Below are 8,222 nucleotides of genomic sequence, written 5' to 3' on the forward strand. Positions count from 1 at the left end.
CAGGAGGCTGGATCTGCAGATGGTCTATTAATTCCATCCATACAGTGACATATGTTAACTAGCCTCAGTGTTGTACTGTGTGTCATTGATGAGAGGACATTGACTGAACGCCACTGAAGAGCACTTCATCAGACTGGAGTACACAAACTTCTGTTATACGAGGAAGGTGCTGCAATAGTTTGGAGCTTGTCCTTTTAAATGTAATCCTTCCATGGTTCAATGTTAAAGACTGATATTTGGAAAGGAGGAAAAAAAAAAACTTTCCTAGGAACTTGTGGATTGCTACACACCAAGGTTGCAGAATATATCCATGTAGTTAGTTGCCTGATCGCCCAGCTCCTGTACTTATTGCCAAGGGGATACCCTTTCAGCTAGAGCTGGTATATGCTACACAGCCTGCAGAACCAAACATCATTACAACATAGAAGAGTTTATAATTGTTTCATTAAAACTAAGAAACATGAAACATTTGGTAAAGTCTATTTACTAAACACTAAGGTTCACAAACCTTCTGTGCTGGACATGGAGTCAGATCTGTGATCTTTCAGCTGTTCCCCTTTAGTACATAGGATCTCTGGCTGGTTGAAAAGATTTGCAGTGAATGTAAAGAACTTTGGTTCTTCTGCCTCACAGTTGGACTTTTTATGCCGCTTTTGATGTGAAATCTTTATTGTAAGAAGGACTATCCGTTTCAAGCCAAGATCGTTTCAAGAATACATGTGAGTGTTATAATAAGCTCCTCACATCATCACAGGAGAAGAAGTCATTAATGTTTCCTAATCAACATCCAGCTATGATCTCCCTCATTAGTAAAATTGCATCCTGCAGCCTGGGCTTTGGAAAAGCCACTGCGGACCGGAAAAAAATCTATCTCTTTAAGATAAATTACTTACCTACTACTTATATCTGCATCCTTTGGTTCCATAACTATAACTCTCCAATAGTCACAGAGGAAGGACTGTATAACTTTGCCAATATCTCATGTTGCAGAGATGGTTGACTTGGGTGTGATGGGAAGACCCCTTCATCTTCCCCTCCCTAATGTCATAAAAGTTATGCTGTGTTAGTTTCATTACCTTCATGTGGGCTGTGAAATTGTTAAGGCACCATTCATACAGTGCTATACTGAACACCACTGCCTTGTACAGAGGACGACCAACATCTGGACATGGACTACATCTGCTTGTGATGTACCCATGACATCATGGTGACTTGCTTATTGAATGTAATAGAATAAAAATGTAGCAATGGTTTTCTGCATATTTTAAGTATAACCCTAGACTGATCAAGATGTATGCTGGATAAATAAAGTCTTCATCGGATGGCAGTTGTCCTTTTTTTTTAATTTATTTAACGCTAGTCCTCTTAATACAAATGAAGCAGGTATATTGGGGGTATTATACAGTGCTTAGTGCTATGAAAAATCAGTTAATGTACATTCATCTGCAGTATTCTATGTTTAGTACATGGATAGTGTAATGTGGATTAATAACCCATTATTAAAATGCATTTAGATCTTTTTCATTGTCTACATATGGACAAAATATGATTATTGCAATGAGAAAATGGAAGCCAAATACTTTATTTCAGTAGTAGGTGAGAACCGGTAAGCCAAAAAGAGAATAAGGACGAGTTATAAATCCTGCAAGTCTGCTTTAGGAACCAGGACTTGCTTTCACTGTATAGTTAGACTTTGTGGTGTTTATTACCAATGCTTGAACTCCATTGCTGTACAGAGACTGTGAAAACATCCATGGTCAGAATATCTTGCACAGATGTATCTATGTTCAATGTTCTAGCAATAAAAGTCAGCTGCACCATATCCTGCAAAATGGTGAAATCACTTGAGTGTGCTAAAATGTCTTTATAAAAATGGTGATTCCAATATATGTGTATAGCCTTGGGAGCCCTATTTTCTGGCAAAGAGCTCGAAAAGCTACGGCATAGCCATAGCTTTAAATGATAACATTCTGTCTACTTGCAGCAACCACTAGGGGGAGCTTAGGAGTTTACCGCATACTGTTTATACAGTGACCTCAATAATAAGAGTATATAGTAAACCTTCTACATTTCTACTAGTGGCTGACAAAAATTTTATTATTTAACTCTATGTCTATGCAGGATATTTGGAGTCCTGAAAAACTCAGAAAAACTGTGCTCTGACAACAAAAATATATGATTAAATTCATCAGCACAAAATGTTGAACTTAAAAATTATATGGTGCTTAAAGGTTATACAAAAAAAAAAAGATCTGAGAACCATTCGTCACACTATCACTACATTTACCTGAAAAACCTCAAGATGCACGTAACTTACACGAATATATTCTGATGTGCTGCCAATTTTCAGTGACCATTCCAATCACAGGTTTTGCACTATTATGAATCTGTGTATAGATGAAGCATTATAAGACATCCTTCTGCCTTTCAGCATTGAGCATAGTCTACCAACCCAACAGAAACCAAAAGAACACTCTTTTGGTCTCCGTCAGGCTAATTGAGCCATATAGACACGTTTAGCTTGTACATCGGGAGCTTTTACAACATACGCGCTAAATGTAGGGCCAAAATATAAAGTGATCTAGGCTAACAGACCCCAAAATTTTACCTTTTTTTTAACATCGAACATACGTCACTGGTATACGTTTAATGTATAAGTCAGGGGGTTTTCAACAGCCTTTCATGACTTATACTGTACATTAAATGTATACTATAAGGGTATGTTCACACGCAAACTCAAAAACTTCTGAAAATACGGAGCTGTTTTCAAGCAAAAACAGCTCCTGATTTTCAGACGTTTTGAAGCAACTTGCGTATTTTGCGGCATATTTTACGGCCGTTTTTGGAGCTGTTTTTCAATAGAGTCAATGAGAAACGGCTCCAAAAACGTCCCATTAAATGACCTGCACTTATTTTGACGCAGCGTCTTTTTACGCGTTGTATTTTGAAAACGACGCGTAAAATTACGCCTCGTGGGAACAGAACAACGTAAATCCCATTGCAAGCAATGGGTAGATGTTTGGAGGCGTAATGGTGCTGTTTTTTGAAACCACTGCGTGTGAACCCTTACGGCATGCCCAGACGTGGCGTATTTCTTGCTCAACTGTCCGCATCAATGCCGCACAGAATCTGCGTTGCAGATTCTGTTGCGGCTCTGCCCAAAATGGGCATTAAATTGATGCGGACTAGCCGTTGCGTATTGAGGTGAAAGTACTTCCCTTCTCTCTATCAGTGCAGGATAGAGAGAAGGGACAGCACTTTCCATAGTGAAAGTAAAAGAATTTCATACTTACCGGCCGTTGTCTTGGTGACGCGTCCCTCTTTCGGCATCCAGCCCGACCTCCCTGGATGACGCGGCAGTCCATGTGACGGCTGCAGCCTGTGTTGGCTGCAGCCGTCACTTAGACTGAAACGTCATCCTGGGAAACCGGACTGGAGGAAGAAGCAGGGAGTTCTCGGTAAGTATGAACTTCTATTTTTTTTACAGGTTGATGTATATTGTGATCGGTAGTCATTGTCCAGGGTGCAGAAACAGTTACTGCCGATCGCTTAACTCTTTCAGCACCCTGGACAGTGACTATTTACTGACGTCGCCTAACAACGCTCCCGTACTTATAGATGCACACATGTAGTCACCCGTAATTACGGGAGCCCCATTGACTTCCTCAGTCTGGCTGTAGACCTAGAAATACATAGGTCCAGCCAGAATGAAGAAATGTCATGTTAGTAAAACCAATACGCTCTGCAGTACACATAACATCTACATAACATCTGTGGACTTCATTGCAGAATTTTGAATCTCCATTGAAGTCAATGGAGAAATTCCGCAATGAGTCCGCAACCAGTCCGCCACACGTCCGCAACAACCATTGTATGCTGCAGACACCAAATTCCGCACCGCAGCCTATGCTCCGCAGCGGAATTGTCCGCAACGTGCAAACGAACCCTACCAAAAGCTGTGGAAGGCAATGGAGAAACGGGTCTGCTGCGGATTTCCGCTGCGGAGTGTCCGCAGCGGAATTCCAGAGCAATTCTGCCACGTCTGGCCATGCCCTTATAGTCTATGAGCGATGGATTCATTAAACAGATGCCCAATAGTGGCATCCGTCACCGATAGACTATTATGGTATCCATTTAATCTAATGAACTCTTGTGAACCTAGTTCATGACCTATCCATTTGATGGATACCATTAACGTCTATGGTTACAGATGCCACTTTTAGGAATCCGTCACAGCATACTTATAACTTTTATGTTGGGAGCTTTTTCCCGATGTATACATTAAACGTAGGCATAAAACATGATGTGAACATAGCCTAGGAGTGAACTGAAGGAGCCTGCACTAAACCATCTTTGGTTTGCTCTCCTTAGTGTCAGCCATATCCTGCAGAAACATGGGTATTAAGATGACAAAAGCAAAAACAATTTCTAAAATACTATAAATAAAATGCACTGATAGTCAAAACTTCAATAGAATATACATTAAAAGAAAATATTTATTTTAGCTCATAAAACTGCAACATGTCTTATTTAAAGACACTGTACAACATATTTTAGTATTTCTATTTTGCTTATTAATTATAACTATTATGTCAATATCAATCTGTTAAATATTTTATGACTTTTCAAAGTTTTTAACTGACCAATGATGTTAGATCTCTGACAGCAGTTCCTGTCAGTATCGGTAGGATCCTCCAATAGGATAATGTCTATGGGGCTACCATGCAGTCCTTTTAACTGGTTGCCGACACAGGACGAGAATGCTCGTCCTGAGCGGCGAGTACTTCACGCATTGGGACGAGCATTCTCGTTCTGTGTGACAGTCGTCTCTGCGGGCGATCGAGAGCGGGGCAACGGCTGTAATACACAGCCACTATAAATGGATGCCTGCCGGCAAAATAGGCCCTTTTTTTTCCAACTATAAATTGAATTAAATTAACCACATTTGTATTGTGCTATCTTAGCAAAAGACAAACCACACGGAAGTTAAAAAATTTATGTTTGCTGCTGGTATTGATCAGCGTAGTGCATTACGTAACAGTGCTGTTGTTTAGATACAGAGTGTCAGTGGCTGCAGAACGCCGCACTCCAACTCATAAATTCAATATCTGAGACCAGCAGTTAAGCATGTGTTAAAATTTCAAAAGAGCCCCTCCGACATGTTTCACTACAGATGTAGCGTCTTCAGGGGTATCGGGGCTAATGACGGTGCGCCGCGGATTTCCCGATCCTAAATACATGGCAAATTCACTACAGATGTCAGCTCATTACGGTTATGGCCAATAGGATTCAGAACAGGAGGCCGAGCCTCCGTCTATGTGATGGACAGATGATCGGGCAAATGGCAAGTCCTGCCCTGAGCAGCCAATGAGATGTTGTTTCGCGACGCATGCACAGTAACACGCTCAGATAAATGCCGAGATCACAGTCACGAAAAGAAAGAGACTAGGAGAATGTGTCTAATGCGCATGCGTGAAAACCTGGCATGCAAGTACCAGGGGGAGCAGAACGGACTTTACTAGTTACAGCGAAGATGAATGTAGCCATCAATGAGGATGGCAATGTCTCTATCACTATTAATGGTCATAAGTGTAGCAGTTAGAAATACAAATAGGCTAAGAGTGCCAATATTAAGCGCTGGCAAAGGGGGAGGTAACTGATACCCCATTTCCGCTTAGATAGCAGAATATTACCAGTAGAGATGATAATGTCATCAATTACCATGATTGAATCATAGTGATACTAGATAATGCAAGAGAGGGTGGTGGGAATACACCATAGTATTCACTGAGGATTTGCTTTCTTATACCTGTCATTCTTTTTTGGGGGAGATATATCGATGACATTCTCATTCTATGGGATGGTGACCTTACTCTATTTCACGATTTCATGATCACGCTTAACAACAATCAGGTGGGCATGAAATTCACTCACGATATACACAAAAAAGAAATTACGTTTTTGGACCTAAAAATCTCTCTGGATCCTACTGGTGATGTCCATACAGATATCTCACGGAAACCAACATCAACTAACAGCCTACTACACTGGGAGAGTTATCATCCTCCCACTCTATAGAGGGGCATTCCCATAGGGCAGTACCTCCTTTGACACAGGCTCTCGACAGGTCTCTGAGATCCTACGGCGACATTGGCCAATTTTCTTGGCTGATCCTGATGTTCAGGATGTAGTCTCCATCACTCCTAGCATCACCTATCGCAGAGGTAAGAACCTGCGCGACTATTTGGTACATAGTCACTATTCTAGACCAACTATGGTGTAATGTCCGCGGCTGCGGGCTGTCAGCTCCAGCCTCCCGCTGACAGCCGCAGCCACGAGTCGGCAAGCGCTGGCCCCAGCCTCCTCCTCAGGAGATGCCAGTGCTTGCATCCACTCACCTCCGCCGGAGCCCGCAGGGTGCGCGCGCATGCTCGTCCCCGCTCTTAAAGGGGCAGCGCGCGCACCGGACATCTTGAACGACCTTTGACCCGTGAGTACCCTGGGCTATAAGAGGGGTCCAGCCCCCTAGTTCGATGCCTGAGCGTTGTTAGTTTCCCAGTCTGTCTTAGTGTTTCCCGTTCCTGTTGTTACCCATACCTTGTTCCCCGTTCCTGTTTCCCGTGCTTTGCCCTAGTATCAAGTCGTGCCAAGTCCTGTGTCATCTGCCACGTCCAGAGGAATCTGCCACGTCCTGTGTCATTTGCTACATCTAGAGGAATCCGCCACGTCCTGTGTCATCTGCCACGTCCGGAGGAATCCGCCACGTCCTGTGTTATCTGCCACGTCCGGAGGAATCCGCCACGTCCTGTGTTATCTGCCACGTCCGGAGGAATCTGCCACGTCTGGCGCAACTTGCGGCTCCTGTGTGATCCGCCACGTTTCGTGCCATCTGCTGCACCCATCTCATCTGTGCCAGAGCTGCGGCCACCATCTGGACTATTCAGGTGCCCTTGTGCGGGACAATGTATTTCTGGGGTGTCCTGTTGTTTGGCCAGCTGCCTCCCCGCTGCGGCGGTACGGCCTAGTGGGTCCACTAACCCGCTCCGTGACATATGGTATCTAAATGCTGGCTTAAATCGTCAGTTGTAGGCTCCCATCCCTGTGGCCGATGTTCGTTCTGTCACCTTATGCCAACTGTCAAGCAATTTAGTAATCCATCTGATGGTAGATCTTACCAAATTAGACAATTTATCAACTGTCAAAGTAAAGGTGTAGTCTATGTCGCAAAATGCTCATGCCCTAAGTTATATGTAGGAAAAACTGTCCAAGAATTAACCCCTTAATGACCGCCGAATAGCCTTTTCACGGCGGTCATTAATGGGCTTTATTCTACAGCCCCGCTATTCCACGGCGCTGCTGTAGAATAAAGTAAACAGAGCAGGGAGCCGTCAAATCTCCCTGCTCTCAGCTGCCAGAGGCAGCTGAGGGCTGGGGGCGTCCCTGCTCTGCCGGATGAGATCGATATTAGTATCGATCTCACCCGTTTAACCCTTCAGATGCGGTGCACAATAGCGTGGACCGCATCTGAATGGTTTTGGAAAGAGGGAGCTCCCTCTCATCTCACCGACACCCGGTGATAAAATCGTCGAGTGTATGTGTCTTCTATGGCAGCCGGGGGTCTAATAAAGGCCCCCAGGTCTGCCTTGAGCGAATGCCTGCTAGATCATGCCGCAGGCATGACCTAGCAAATGCCTGTCCGTTTTAAACGGACAGGCAGTAATACACAGTATTACACAGTATTATAATAGCGATCGGAGGATAGTGAAGTCCCCTAGTGGGACTAGTATAAAAGTAAAAAAAGTTTAATAAAGTTAATAAAAAAAAAAAATGAAAAACCCAGCTTTTCCCCTTACAAACTGCTTTACTATTAAAAAAAACTACAATAAAGCAAAAAAGTTACACATATTTGGTATCGCCGCGTCCGTAACGACCCCGACTATAAAGCTGTTACATTATTTAACCCGCACTGTGAACGCCGTAAAAAAGAAAATAAAAAACAATGGAAAAATTGCTGTTTTCTGTTAATCCTGACTTAAAAAAAATGTGATAAAAAGTGATCAAAAAGTCGCATCTACTCTCAAATGGTACCAATAAAAACTGCAAGTCGTCCCGCAAAAAACAAGACCTTATACAGCTATGCCGACGCATGTAAAAAATGGCTTGGACATTAGGGCCCAGAATGCAAGCAGGGGGAAGGGGTTAAGGAGAAGAATCTCTAAACA

The sequence above is a fragment of the Rhinoderma darwinii genome, chromosome 11 (assembly GCF_050947455.1).
Source record: "Rhinoderma darwinii isolate aRhiDar2 chromosome 11, aRhiDar2.hap1, whole genome shotgun sequence".
NCBI classification, from domain to species: Eukaryota; Metazoa; Chordata; class Amphibia; order Anura; family Rhinodermatidae; genus Rhinoderma; species Rhinoderma darwinii.